We start from the raw sequence: 15,984 nt of genomic DNA on the forward strand, positions 1-15,984 counted from the left end.
TGCGAGAGGGGCGAGCTAACCATGAGATTTGTCGATCAACATGTCACTGTGAATGTCTTCCGATCTCTCAAATACCTGGATGATTCTAAAGAATTCCAGAGCATTTTTGAAGTGGATACAGTAATTGCAAAAGAAGCAGATCAATTTTTTGCCATGAAAATTTCATTCAGCTGGATACTGATGAGAGGCTACTGGACGACATAAAGGCCGGAGAGCCTAATGATTTTTTTTCGAGGAGCAGTAGGCTAGCTTCCTCAAAGCTAGTCCAGGTACGCATTTTGAACCCCTGAATTTTGAAGAGTTTGCTCCTCCTAAGCTCTCATTACAGCATGCACCTACCTTAGAGCTAAAGAATTTGCCACAGCATCTTATATATGCTTATCTGGGTAGTAATGAAACTTTGCTTGTGATTATTTCCTCTGCCCTTACTCCTAACCAAGAATCTAGTTTGTTAAGTGTTTTGTCACAGCATAAGAGAGCGTTAGGGTAGACGATGACATATCTGAAGGGAATAAGTCCAACAATTTGCATGCACAAAATCCTACTGGAAGAATGCCATGGCAAATCCATAGAGCCGCAACGCAGACTAAACCCAATCATGAAGCAAGTTGTGATGAAAGAGATTCTCAAATTGCTTGACTCTAGAGTGATATACCCTATTTCTGATAGTTCTTGGGTGAGACCCGTCCAATGTGTGCCAAACAAGGGAGGCATAACCGTGGTGACAAGCGAAGACAACGAGTTTCTATCAACACGCACTGTCACCGGGTGGTGAATCTGCATGGACTACCGCAAACTCAACAAGGCCACCAAGAAGGATCACTTCCCTTTGCCGTTCATCGATCAAATGCTGGATCGACTTACTGGCAAGGCATTTTATTTTTTTTCTTGGACGGATACTCTGGGTATAATCAAATTACCATCGCACTAGAGGACTAAGAGAAGACAACATTCAGGTGTTTCTATGGAACTTATGCTTTTCGAAGAATGCCTTTTGGACTCTGTAATGCCCCGGCAACTTTTCAGCGATGCATGCAAGCCCTATTTTCAGACATGGTTGAGGATTTTCTGGAAATTTTTATGGATGATTTTTCTGTTTCCGGTGATGACTTTCAAAAATGCCTTGGCAATTTGGCGAAGGTACTGATGCGATACGAGGAGGCCGATCTCGTGCTGAACTGGGAAAAATGTCACTTCATGGTGACCGAAGGCATTGTTCTAGGCCATAAAATTTCTGCAAAGGGCATTGAACTAGACAGAGCCAAGATCGAGGTGATCGAGAAGCTTCCCCCACCATCTTCTGTCAAGGGCATTCGGAGTTTCCTTGGACATGTTGGGTTTTATAGACGATTCATCAAGGACTTCTCCACGATATCCAAGCTCTTGTGCACCCTGCTGCAACAGAACCATCCGTTCGTGTTCGATCAGAAATGCCATGGTGCATTCAATGAGCTGAAGCGAAGACTTATCTCTGCACCAATCGTAGTTCCTCCAGATTGGACGTCACCGTTCGAGTTAATGTGTAATGCAAGTGATTTTTCTGTGGGGGTTGTGCTTGGGCAACGTAGAGGTAAAATTTTTCATGTTATATATTATGCTAGTCGTACCTTGAATGAAGCACAATTGATTTATACTACCACTGAGAAAGAATTTACTTGTCGTGGTATTTGCATTTGACAAGTTTATGCCATACTTGATAGGCACCAAAGTCATAGTTCACACCGATCACTCAGCTATAAAATACTTAGTGAACAAGAAAGATGCCAAGCCTAGACTTATTAGGTGGATATTACTACTGCAGGAGTTCGACTTAGAGGTAATCGATAGGAAAGGTAACGAGAACCAGGTTGCAGATCATTTATCTAGGCTAGAGAACATTTCAGAATGCCATGACATTTTTGATATTAAAGAAGAATTCCCTGATGAGAAAATTTTATATGCCACAGCAATTCTGTGGTACGCTGACCTTGTTAATTTTCTTGTTAGTGGTATTTTTCCTTATGAATTGGACAGCCAGAGAAAGAATAAGTTCTATCATAATTCCAAGTTCTATTTTTGGGATGAGCCTTATTTGTTTAAACAATGCGCCGATCAAATGATTCGACGGTGTGTCCCCGAAGAGGAGCAACGACAAATCTTACACCTTTGCAACACATCACCCTGTGGAGGGCATTTTGGAGGTACGAGGACTGCTGCAAAGGTCCTTCAATCAGGATTCTATTGGTTATCATTGTTTAAAGATGCCCACGAGTTTTGCAAAGCATGCGATAGATGCCAGCGCACTGGGAACATTTCCAGACGACACGAAATGCCATTACAAAATATTTTGGAGATAGAGCTATTTGACGTTTGGGGCATTGATTTCATGGGACCGTTCCTATCTTCTTTTGGAAACTTATATATTTTGCTTACGGTGAACTATGCATCCAAGTGGGTTGAAGTGATTGCCACACCGAGAAATGACTCTAAGACGGTGCTCAAATTCCTTCACAAGAACATCTTTACTCGATTTGGAGCACCAAGAGCCATCATCAGTGACGAGGGCACTCACTTTGATAACAAGCTAATTGCCAAGGCATTACAAAAATATGGAGTACGACATAAAATTCCCACGACATATCACCCACAAACAAATGGGCAAACTAAAGTGTCCAATCATGAAATCAAGCAAATCTTAGAGAAGGTGGTGAACCCTAGACGGAAAAACTGGTCCCCAAAACTGGACGAAGCACTCTGGGCTTATCGGACGACATTCAAAACACCTCTGGGAATGTCACCTTTCAAGATGGTATATGGAAAAGTCTGTCACCTACCCGTGGAGTTAGAACATAAGGCATACTGGGCGATCAAGAAGTTGAACTTCGACGCACAACTAGCTGGGGAAAAACGGTTGCTCGATCTGAATGAAATTGAAGAGTTTCGAGCACAAGTATATGAAAATTCCAAGCTCTACAAAGAAAAAACGAAGAAGTGGCATGATAGAATGCTTTTGCCACGGCATTTTCATATTGGCCAGTAGGTGCTCTTGTATAACTCGAGGCTAAAGCTCTTCCCTGGAAAACTGAAGTCACGATGGTCAGGACCATTTGAAGTACACCATGTTTACCCTCATAGCACTGTGGATATCAAGAATATGGATGACGGATCCATTTTCAAAGTTAATGTCCAGCGTCTGAAGGCTTATCAAGGAGCTCCGCCCATGTGTGACAAATCTGCATTCTTTTTGCACGATGTCGAAATCTGCTAAGCATCTTGAAGATGCCGTTACATTTTGGATTTACTCTTGTGCATTAAAAAATGTTTATTACTGTTTTTATTCAGTTTCCTTTTAATTGGCTATTCTATTTTTCTTTGCAAGGTTAGGGTCCATCCAACCTTCAACCGTACCAGCATCAGATTCTGAACATTTCAGCCCCACACAAATGCGAAGGCACACACGTCGCACGACCGCCGCACCACCACAAGCGTAAAGTCAAGGTACCTTGCATTGCATTGCATTTCATAGCATGTAATATAGTTTTAACTTAGTTTTTAGAAAGCATTGAGGACAATGCTTCTCTCAAGTTTGGGGGAGGTAGGGTTCCCAAATCATTGCATGATAGTATTAGTAGAATGAATATGTCATGACATTAGTAAGTGTTAGAATTAGTTTTCTGGAATAAATTAAGGATGAATTTTTATGGCTAGAATAGAATGTACATGATTGTTGAGGATGATAGAACCAACTCTAGGACTTGCTTCTTTGAACCCTTTGAATACACGATTGTATGTTTTCCATGCTTAAGGAACTTAGAAATTTTTTATAAGAGAATTATAGAATGTTGTGGCATAAAACTTTGAATGATGAAAACTCCACACAAAAAAAAGAATGAAGTTGTGAATAAATGCATCGGCATGTATGTAGAAGGACACTCCGCTATGCCATGGCATTACCTGGAAACTACAAATAAATAAATGGTAGCTATGGTATATGAGTGAATGAAAGTAGTCACGGGATGACTCTACCTGACTAGCTCGGGGGTTGAAGGTATGCTCCCTTTCACCTAGAGTGTGGGATGGTAGGTGTGATGGGCTGACTCCCCTCGTAGCAGAATTAATGAAAAAAAAGAAGAAAACAATGTGGGAGTAAACTTGTAAATGTCGTGGCAAAACAAGAAAGCTTGCATAGAAAATTTTTAGGTTTGTTAAGCATGGACTGGATACAAACACGCACATACCCATACAAAGAATCTTACCCTAGGGGACAGTACTTGATTTCTCAAACTAGTCTAGCATGTTGAAGCCAAATGTTCCGAGGGCTGAAATTCTATCCCATATAACTATTCTGCTTCTGAACTTGCCATGTTATTTTTATTTTGCTTAATATTATCCATTTCTTGAGGACAAGTAATAGCTTAAGTTTGGGGGTGTGATAACTCTGTAAAAAGGTCATATTTGGGACCTTTTCACTTAAAGTTATTGACTGACTAAGAGCCCATTTAGGATCATATAGATGCATTTAGGAGCATATAGTTGCATGTGGTGAAATTTTGTTTTCTGTGGCATTTTATTTTATAATCAGTGTTGCATTATGAGGAAGGTGTTTTGTTTAATGATGTGCAGGATTTGTGAGCAAGGATAAGCAAAAGGGAATTGCCATGACATGATGAGACTACTGAGCAAAATGCGATTGTTGCGACAACTCGGACGGCATTTCTGGGCAGAAAAGATAAAAGATGATATTTTTAGTAAGAGCCAGCTGTCATTGACTATGCATGATTTTTGCAATCAACTATAAAGGAGGGACCATTTACCATCTTTGCACCAACTATCACATAAAAGGAATGAACTTTAGGGTACTAGGGTAATTTTAACACAAAACCCTAGGTTCATTCTCCCCTATAAATAGGAGATGAAGCCACAATGAAAAACACACTTTGAGACTTTTAGACAGGCGCCAAGAGCCTAAAAATTCAGAGAAAAAAGTCTATCTTTTTTTTCATCAATCCTATTTGCCGTGGTATTCCTCTATTGACAGGCTAGAGGGAGTGGCGTACGGGAGGAGCTAGTCCACTGGGACAGTTCGTGGTGGCCGAGAGAAGCTCCAGCAGTGCACGTCGAAGGCTTTTCCTCCTTCCCTTTGCTCTTTGCTTTCATATTGTATCTTTTGGGTTATAAGGAACGTATTAACTTGCTTTATGCTTGCTTATTTCGAACCCACCATGAACTAATCCTATTTGGTGGGAGTTTATTTTGGATATTTAAGATTTGCTTTAATGAATGGTTATTTTTCTATGTTATAATATGTTTTGTTTATGAAGCTTAGTGCCTTAAGGTTGTAGGAGCTATGAGAGTAGTCATTCCTTAAGTGATTACTTAGTGTTCGAGAAAATGTCTAAGTAGCACATCCTTAGTATTCGAGAGAAACTAGGGAGGAACCACATAAGCAAGGGATTCTAGATAGTAACTAGGTCTAATCCTCCTTAGAGATAAGGCTAGGATTTCATTCGACTAAAAGAAGTAGTGCACGAGCGAAAGGTTAGATGTTAATACTGCCGCAAAAAGGTATTGCTGAGACATATCGTGTTATCTGGACCAATAGGATCACTGCAGGGGCTTACGCCAACCGGTTTGTCAAGGCATCTTCAATCTGTCGAGTCCCTTACTAGAGATAGCATAGGGCACCCTAGTAAACTCTGTCGGGCATATAAGGCATAGAAGTAAGACCATTTTGAGAAGTAGACTTAGATTTTCCTAAGTGACTCCTATCATTCATTCCCATAGTAGCTTGTCGTATGAGGAGTCTAAAGTTCTTATAATCAAATCCAGTATTTACAATTTATTTTGCCGTTACATTTTCATTTGATTGCATTACACACAATCCAATTTGCCATAACATCTCAATCTGCTACCATATTACCATCAGACAACATCCATTTCATTTTGCCACAGCATTTTCATTTGCAAATAACATCACTAACTTTACTTAGGTGACATAGTAAAGCGCTTTGATTAAACTTATTAAATTTCCTCCAATCCCTATGGAGACGATACTCACTTATCATTGTATTACTTATTTGATTGTGTATACTTGCACATAATTCTGCATCCATATTTAGTACTCACAATTAGCGGACAAGGTGACTTGTCTAGCAATGTACCATTTTCCAAGGCATCTAGCATCATCCTGGTGGGTGCATTGAGTCCATTATAGAACATCACAACTTGAGTTCAATCTTAAAATCTATGATTAGTAAATATGCACAGCAATCCTTTATATCGGTCCCAGCACTCATACATAGACTCGTCATCAATTTGAGGAAAGAAGCAATGTCATTTCTAAGTTGAGTGTTCATGTTTGGCATATTATACCGCAACAAAAAGCTTTTACATAGATCCGCCCAGACTTCATCAAACAGGATGAAACTCCACTCAACCACGCTCTCACTCGGCCGTAGAAAGAATAGGGAAATAATTTAAACTTCAACACATCTTCATGCACTCCTTGTTGTCTGAAAGAATCACAAACCTCAATGAAAGCACGAATGTTTTGCCTAGTATCTTCCTGAGGTATACCCCCAAACTGACCTATGGAATTCAACATGTTGAACATGACTTCCTTAAGTTCTAAGTGGGCTTTCTGAATCTCAAGTGCGACAATGCCTGGATTGAGATCATCCAAAATAGGAGTTAAGTGATCTCGAATAGCTCTAGGTTGCGGTACAATTCCAGCATTCTGATTTACGGCGGCATTTAGATCTGCTGGATTTTGAACTTACTGAACGCCTTGGTTTTGATCGTTGTTCATAGCTTTATTAGCATGTTGAACACGTCTACTTTGTCTGAACAATTATTCAATCTCAGGTAATAGAGGATAAAGAGGTTCCTCAAAAGTCCTTCTGGACTTGCAATGGCAAAGCGTGAAAAAGGAAAACAAAGAAAATAACCAGTAAAACTATACTAGAAATAAATAAGTAAAATAAAAATGCTATAACAAAATTATAAAACTTTCAACTACCAATTCCCAACAACGGCACCAAAAAACTTGTTGTGTGTTGTGAGTACTATAAATTGGATGTAAAATATGTGCAAGTATATACAGTCGCACAAGTAATAAAGAGTAAGTGAGTATCAATCCCACGAGGATTGCAGGAAATTGCAAGTTAAGTTAAAGTATGAAAACTAAATTATCTAAGTATAGTTAGTGTGGTGATATGCACAAATGAGAATGCCGAAGCACAGTGAAGTGTATGAAGATGGTATTAAGGAAATATGATGGCAATGTGGTAGATGAAAATGTTGTGGCAATTTGAATAGAAATGTCAAGGCAAGGTAAAATGACAACTTGAGAATTAATCAAAATGACTTTATAATCCTCTCACAAACAAGTTAATCTGATAATGATTGATTGGGTCACTCAGGAATCTTAATGCTCACCTTTATGAATGGTCTAAACTGCTATGGATCACTTGCTCGACAGAGTTCACTAAGAGTGTCCCTATGTTATATCTAGTCAAGGAACCTGACAGCCTAGAATGCAACGACAAATCCTCTCGGCCTGAACTAGCTACATCTAACCTATCGGTTAAGCTCAACTCCTATTGGTTGTTGAAATCCTAGCTTAGTTTCTCACGAACACTAAGTTGCATGAGGCTCTAGTTTTTAACTAAAACTTATTGTTCACGTTGATCTTCCCCTAGTTTCTCTCGAACACAATGTATAATACTCAAGAAATGGTCATTCTCATGCCTTCTACAATCTTAAGCAATTTAAAACAATGAACAAAACAACGGATAAACATAAAAGCATCAATCATTCATTAAATAAAAACAATTAATCATCTATCATAAACCCCACAAATAAGGTTTATTTCACGATGAGGTTTGAATCATCCATAAAAACAATTCATTCCATACAACCAATCGAATAAAAATAGAAATGAAGAAAAAAAGGTGGAGGAAAACTCCCAACGAGCACTTTCGTGAGCTCTTCGGCCACCATAAACTGCCTTAGCATCGCTTGCTCCTCTCGGACGCCAAGCTCACCACTCATTCAACCTCGTTTAATAGAGGAACACTAAGAATAAAAATAAAGGGAGAAAAAGAAAGAACTTTTCAGTCGTCTCTTTAGCTCACAAATGGAAATTTTAAGATTATGAAAAGTCTCTCCTTTCTTTGTAGCATCAAATTTTATTTATACTAGGGAATTTACTTAGGTTTTTATGCCAAAATTCCAATGGTACCCTAAGTCACACTTCCCACATGAGAGAGGTAGTGCATAAACTGGCAATGGGCCCCTCATAGGCGTTTAGCATCAAAGAACATGTGGTGGAAAGGACAACTGGCCTTGTGTGAAAATATCTTCAACCTATTTTGTCATATTTACACAAAAAAACATAACATATTCATTTGCACTTCGCCACGACAAGTTCCATTTCACACCATTGCTTCTAAAATCTGCACATCAACATCTAAATCAGACCTTTCCATAAAATAGCACCATTCACAAAATAAGATGCCATGGCAAAACAAATCCACCAAATGTAATTACATGTTCCTAAATGAATATAAATGAACCTATATGAGCCTTTAGACAATCAATAACTTAAGTGAAAATACCCTAAATATAACCTAAATGAATATAAATGAACCTATATGAGCCTTTAGACAATCTAAATTCTTTTGAGTTATGGATATTTGATTTCAACTTTGGAAGAATATATAGTAATTATGTATTTGGTTTTAGTTTCTTACAACATGTTTTGGTTTAATTTGGTGAATCTATGGTTAACAAATTTTTGAAAAATAGTAAAAAATTTAGGTTTTCGGTTTCTGATAACGTCATTTAGAAAACCTTCTTATGGGTTACTTCAAAAATCATGACGTAATTAGAAAATTTGGTTTTGTTTTCTTACTGTTATTGATTATGAAAATACATTTGATATAGATATATTTGATTTAGTTTGCTTTGGTAAAAAATATTTTTTTTAATCTTGGGAAAAGTTTTAATTCACTAGTATGTACTTTGACTTTAACTTTTGGTTAAATATTGCTTGTTTTGAATTTGGTTTGCCTATGATGATTTATGAAGTTATGCATTAAATGCATGTTTAAGGAATTCTTCAGAAACAATTAAATATTTGAGTTTTCAACTTTTGATAGCACTATTTATGTGACCTTATTTTGGGTTATTTCGGATATTGTAGTGCAATCATAAATTTCAGTTTTCACCTTTGATTGTTATAGAAATATTAAATTTGAATACTAATATTTATTTTGAGACGACTTAATTAAAGCAATAAGTTGTTAAAGTGACCTCAATTATGGAAAATATTTTATACATGTTTTGTACATGTAACTTAGGATATGTTAGTATTGATCGGCTCAAAGGAAGATTAATAGTTGACAAAATTGCATGTACAACTTTGGTAAAAAGCATGTGATAATTATTTGTTTTGGTGTGTGAGTAATAAATCGACCAAAAGAAAGATTTTTACTTGACATGTTCTTATTATCAATGTTTGATTACAGCATTAGATATCACTTAAGGTGAATATTTTATCTAAAGATGAAATATTAATGTAGTATTTGATATCTTGAGATAATGTTTAAGTGTATTCAAATTTATTATTATTTTGGTTATCTTTTAATATAATTAAAAGATAAATTAAGAGAAATTGATTGGTTGACAATATTTCTATGGTTTTATTTATATTGTTAATGCAATATATGTATATATTCAATTCGAATTTCAGTTTTGATTGTTGGTTACTAAAATATATATATATATATATATATATATATATATATATATATATATATATATATATATATTGAAACAAATTAATTCATATTATGGCTATGTCTGATATTTTGATAGATTAGTTGAAACATAATGTCACCAAAGTGACCTCTTTTGTGTAGATTGATTTATTTAGAATATCAAGATGATTATGTGCTTCTTGTTATTCATGTGTTTATTAATGGACCCAAAGGAAAGTTAATATTTGGCTGAATTTCAAGAGACACATGTGGTAATAACATGTGACAATTATAAAGTATTTTATGTGAGCATTACATTAGTCCAAAGATTAGTCTATTGTTCGACATAGCTTATTGTAAATGTTTGATTACTACAACAAGAGTACTGTTTACTGTTAATATTATTGTCCAAAGACTTGATATTGATGTATTGTTTGGTATCTTTAGATGGAAATTAGTCATAATTTTGAATTTATTTGTTTACATAAGATGTGAGATTTAACCTTATTTATGTTTTGTTCTGTATTCAACTAATTATTTATTGCTATTAGAATATCTGCTATTATCCATTATCCACTCATGCTTAAGAAAACGAATCTCAAGGAATGAGAAAATGCACTTACATAAGGCTTTGGTTGCATGAACATAGACTTTGTACTTAGGAAAGAACAATTTCCACCTCTCATGGGGGATAACATCCTTAACTGGATTTTGAGAGGTGAAATTTCTTCAAATTGCATAAGTCTAGTGGTCATGAAACAAAATATTTTAGAAGCCTTTAGGGGCACATAATCTGAAAAGATTACTAAGGCTAATGGTTTCCTTGACAAAATTAAGAAATGTTTTCCCCAAAACAATAAGGTTTAAATGAAATCACTTTTGACTTCTTTGATGTCAATAAAGTATAAGGGTCAAGGAAATGTGAGGGAGTGCATTATGTCAATAATAAGTTTGAAAGTACTCACTTGAAATGTGCATTAAAGATAAGGGCAAAAATAAAACTAGAATGTAGTTGTTAAAGGTCAACCTCAAAAGAGACAATAATATATTATAAAGGGTTGTTATATTTTGTAATAAGCAAGGACATATAAGGAGAAATTAAATTCTAAAGCAATAAGCAACTACTTTGGTTATTCTAAGCAATTAAAGGGTTATGAGTTTTATGATCTCATAATTAGGAATATTTTTAAAGTGAGATCTATAATATTATTTTTTTGGATGTTGAGTTTGAAGGGAGAAATAGGGTTTAAGGAATTGATTTTGAGGAGGAAATGGATTATAACTCAATTCTTATTAGCACTTTTGATGATATCCATGAGTTCATACATGTCGTTAATCAAGAAGTGAATCTAGAATCTCAACCTTAGGGAAAAACAAACTCAACAACCACAAAAAATAATGTCATTCAGAAGATCCACAAGATGAGATGAATATTATTTTAGATTATTATGTTTCTACAAGAAATAAGGATAATATTGGAAAGACGGAAGATGATCTAATAAACTTTCGTCATGTCATAAAACTTTTGGCTCTCAAAAGTGGATTAATGCCATGTACGAAGAGTATAAGTCCTATACAAGATAATAAAGTTTGAAAACTTATCACATTACCCGAAGGTGCAAAGCTTATTGGTAGCAAATGGATATTTAAAACCAAGATGGATGCAAATGGTGATGTTGATAAGGATAAGTCATGTCTTGTATCTAAAGGATATACTCATAAAAAGGCATTAATTTTGTCGAGACTTTCTCTTTAGTTTCATTGAAAGACTCTTTCAGGATAATCATGATACTTATTGCTCATATTTAATCTAGAGTTACATAAGTTGGATTTCAAAATGGTTTCGTTCTAACATTCCATGGATCAGGCTTTATGTGTATCAAACTACGTTACCCATAGTTTTAGTTGAAGCATGTACTTTTCTCGTAATATTTGTTGTAGGGATTCAATCAAAGCTAGCCAGGTTCATACCTGCCTCGGTCAATCTCACTTGTGTCACCGAAATTCAGCTTTTCATCATATTCGTGGGGCTATAAATGCACCACGGAATAGGCCTGATTGAACTTGACCCCTCAACGTTTGTCACCATCACTGCCTGCGTCGCCACTGATCTGGCTACTGGCACTTGCCTTGGGGCAAAATAAAATGTCCGACATTTTGGTTATCCATGGTGGGATTCTTAATCACATTCTATGGGTTGATGAAGAGATTAAAGGAAGTGTGATATATTGATTTCTTGGATTAGGGGCACTGCTATTACATATTTCCCTATAACACCACTTGGTGATTCAAATTACAACTATTTCAAAAAAAATGGTTGATTTCCATAGGATCAAATCCACCACCGGGGCCATCAGTTTCAGCCACTTCAATTCCAAGCCAGTTTGGGTGGCTTTGGCAACATTGTTATACGTCGATTTGCCTGCCATAACTTGAAATTTATATACAATGGTGATACTAGGAGGATTTGCGGATCATAATGGGAGATTCGAAGGAGAATATTCTGCATACATAGTTGATTCAAGTTCCACTATTGTTGGAACAGCGTTAGGAGTTTCTCTTATCGCCACCTACGTAGAGTCGTCCATTGGGATCAAAGAAGGCAGTCGGACCGGATAAACACCGATGATAGTCGCCGCGTATTTCTTCCTTTCACTATTTTTTACGCCATTGTTCACCAGTGTTGCACCATGGGTGATTCGCCCTTTGCTGGTGATGGTAGGGGTGACGATGATGAAAGTGGTGAAAGACATCAAGTGAGAAAACATGAAAGAAGCAGTGTCAGCGTTTGCGACAATAGTGTTGATGCCATTAACCTACTCAATATCTAATGGCATCATTGTTGGGGTTGCGGTTCATATTGCCCCTAGTTTGTATAACTTAGGGTTGAGGTTAACTGGATGGTTGAACCGTATGAGAAAGGTCAAGGGATGACATCAGGTGTCAGCGAAGGCAGAATCTATGGTTAAAATCATTTAGAAATCACAACAACTAAAATTGTTAAATTCACTCTAAACCCAAATCTATTTATTAGATCTGATTTAGAAGACCTAAATATGATTTTAAAATCATTTATAAACCTATAATTCAAGTTCAACTTAAAAATAAACATTTAACAATCATTTTTCTTGATTTATCCAAAAATATGTTTTATCAAACTTAATTTTCAAAATTAGATGAAGATCTTTTTAGATCTTGTTATAATCAAATTAGACTTATCTTATTATATGTAAAAAATTCTAGAAATTATTAAGAAATAAATTAAAACTTAAAAATAAATGTTTTACAATCATTTTTCATTATTTTCATATAGTTTCTTCATAGGATTTAGAAATCATATTTTAATAAATCAAAACTCACTCTAAAGAGAATAATTAAAGTATTTTCATAAGAATAATGAAGATCTTACCTAATAGAACAAAAATAAAGATTAATTTCTATAAATCTTTTTGAGAAAGTAGAGAAAAAAGATGAGAAAACAGAAAGAATGTAGAAAATTTTATGAGTTTTTTTTGGGAAAAATAATGTTTGAGAACCTTGAAAATATGAGAGATAAGATAGTTATAAAACAAGTTGAAATTAAAAAGAAAATAACAGAATTAGTGTATAAAATGTGTGTTAAAATGTGATAAAAAATAAAAATTAAATTGGTTGTTTTGATGAACTTTTGAAATTTTTTGGCATTATTGTCTTTGAAGAATTATTGATTCATCTATTAAATGATTCTTCTAAATTAGTTTTAATCTCGGATAAGTACAAACTAGTTTTTTATCAAAGATAACTCTCAATCATTTGACATTGTACGCTTACACCCCTAGTATTATTGGTGCTCGAACCCAAAATCTCAAGGAATAATAACAATTTATTTACCACTAAGGTCACTCGAACTGTAAAAAAGATTATAGTTAACTGATATTCTAATTTTTGATATTCTAATTTTTTATATTTTAATTTTTGACGGCGAGTTTATCCCAAATAACCCCTTGCTTGCAACTTTTATTTCATGGGCAAAAGATTATTACAACAATCCAAAGCATGCATCATGTCAAAAGTAGGATAGAATTGAACGCATTCAGTTGAAGCCCCCTCGAGTTGGATGGATTAGTCTAAATACAGATGATGCAATTACTACGAATAGTAATATTAGTGCAGCAAGACGTATCTTCTGAGACCACCATGAAATTTCATTTTAGGTTTCAACAAATACCTCAAATTCACGATGGTGTTGCAAGCTGAATTATGAAGTATTTTCGTAGGTCTCAGGTAAGTGAGGTCTCATGACTTTGAGAAAGTTTCACTCCAAATTGATAGCACGGAAGCCTATAAAATTTTAATTTCAAATCCTACTTACAGTCCTTTCAATCTAGTCCGAACCATTGTCTCTTCCATCAACGAAGTTTGGTTCATTTATACCGTTTTCATACGACATGAAGCAAACGAAGTAGTAAATAGAATTATCAAATCTCTCTCGACTGATCACTATCGATTTATGAATCTGTTTCTATTCACTTACTTAACGTCTTCAATATATATTATATAGACCATCCCGTGACCGATTAGTTACCTCTTGATGTAATTGTCACGACCTCAGAACCTTCAAGCCCAAACTGTCGCAATATTAGAATTAAGGTATGGTGCGACGTGCGGCCTTAGACGCTTCTTGACACTTCTGGGTCTTCTTTGTGACTAAGCAAGCCTTGCCCAAGCCTAGTGAGGATGAAAACTCAACAAGGTTGGAACCAAGCCCTAAAGTCTTATAGGATACAGAAGCTTTAACACTAACGTGGCTACTCCAAGCCACCAAGGTTAGACTATGGTGTGTAAGTGCAAACACAAGCGTGGCTACTCCTAGCTACCAAGAGAGGCAACAAGCACCAAGAGAATAAAGAACAAAGAACTAAAGAACTAGAATAAATGCCTCAGAGTTTTATTACTCTCTCCCAAAGAATCAAGGAATGAATGAATGAATGAATGAATGAATGAATCAATGAATCAATGAATCAATGAATCAATGAATGAATGGATGGATCATTTGATGATTACAAATGAGGAGGAGAGGCTCTCTATTTATAGTTGAGCTCTCTCTCAATCAATGGCCTAGATCGATTTACATCAATGGCTAAGATCTGCCCAATTAATATAAGATCCCCTAAATCAAGGAAACTCTACCCAATCCTATCTAATTACATCCATTAGTAGGATTCTTTCATTGGATAGGTGTTCACACTGGATATGGTAAGATTCACCAGAATATCTTCTTAATTTATTTTCTCTTGCCATATTTACCGAGCTCCTGTGATCATCTTCGGATATAATGTCAGTTTCCTTTTTATATATGACCAATGTGAATAGGCTCCACAGAATTCTCCAAGTGATGGGCTAAGTCTGGTGGCCTTAGTAAACCCATATTCTGCATAGAACCTCTTTAGCAGATACTTTCGACAATGTCCTAGACCCAAGTATCATGGCCCGTGACATTCTCCTCCACCGAATCTAGCGACACCCTCGTCGCTCCACTCGATGATCCTGGGCAACATCACCTTGGACACTTCTCAATGCTTTGGGTTTCTGTGGTCCTCCCATATGAATTGCTTGCCTTGGCTTCTACCGCATGTAACTTCACGATCCCTCTCGCGATACTTCACATCAACTTGGTTGTCTTTCGACGCCTCCACTTGCTCACGTCCCCTATAAGGACTCGACCTCCCCATAAAAGTTGTGCTTGCTTCGCTCTTTCCTCTAAGTGATGAAATGGGCTAATACTCCCACAAGTACATCTCTATCGTAGAAACCCTTTCCTACAAGTCTTAATTTGTCTCATCTTGCACCCTTCTGGCCCCGCAGCAAAGTCTTGGATCCCTTCCAGAATTTGTTTCCTTCGCACTAAAGGTTAGGTCTTACTCAACCTACGCTCACTAAAGACAGCAAATCAAACTCAAAAGAACACTAGAATCGTGTTGAGATGTACCTTCCCCTCTGATTTCATGGCTTTTAGTCAAAAATGCACCAGTCTTCCATGAAGTCTGACACTCCTCGTATCGAACCCTCGTCATTGGAGTTCTGTGTGTCACCATGCATCGACACTCTCTCACGGTAAATTTTGATGTCCCTTCTTGCCTACACCCTTCTAAATCGAAGGTTGGAGCTCACTTTCCACCTTGCAAATGGGTAGTTTCTCCATGGTTGCCTTATCCCTCAACGTCTTGGCCCCTTTGAATTTTGTCTACTAGTCACTGAAGGACTG

The 15,984-nt window shown here is 36.2% G+C and overlaps 2 pseudogenes; both read left to right on the forward strand.

The window, feature by feature from the left end:
• Positions 1–598: 598 nt before the first annotated feature.
• LOC120124756 lies at positions 599–3,247 on the forward strand (annotated as a pseudogene).
• An 8,150-nt stretch (positions 3,248–11,397) lies between these two features.
• LOC120124757 lies at positions 11,398–12,719 on the forward strand (annotated as a pseudogene).
• The last annotated feature ends 3,265 nt before the right edge of the window (positions 12,720–15,984 follow it).

Source organism: Hibiscus syriacus, unplaced genomic scaffold, assembly GCF_006381635.1.
Source record: "Hibiscus syriacus cultivar Baekdansim isolate YM2019G1 unplaced genomic scaffold, ASM638163v2 tig00110429_pilon, whole genome shotgun sequence".
Taxonomy (NCBI): Eukaryota; Viridiplantae; Streptophyta; class Magnoliopsida; order Malvales; family Malvaceae; genus Hibiscus; species Hibiscus syriacus.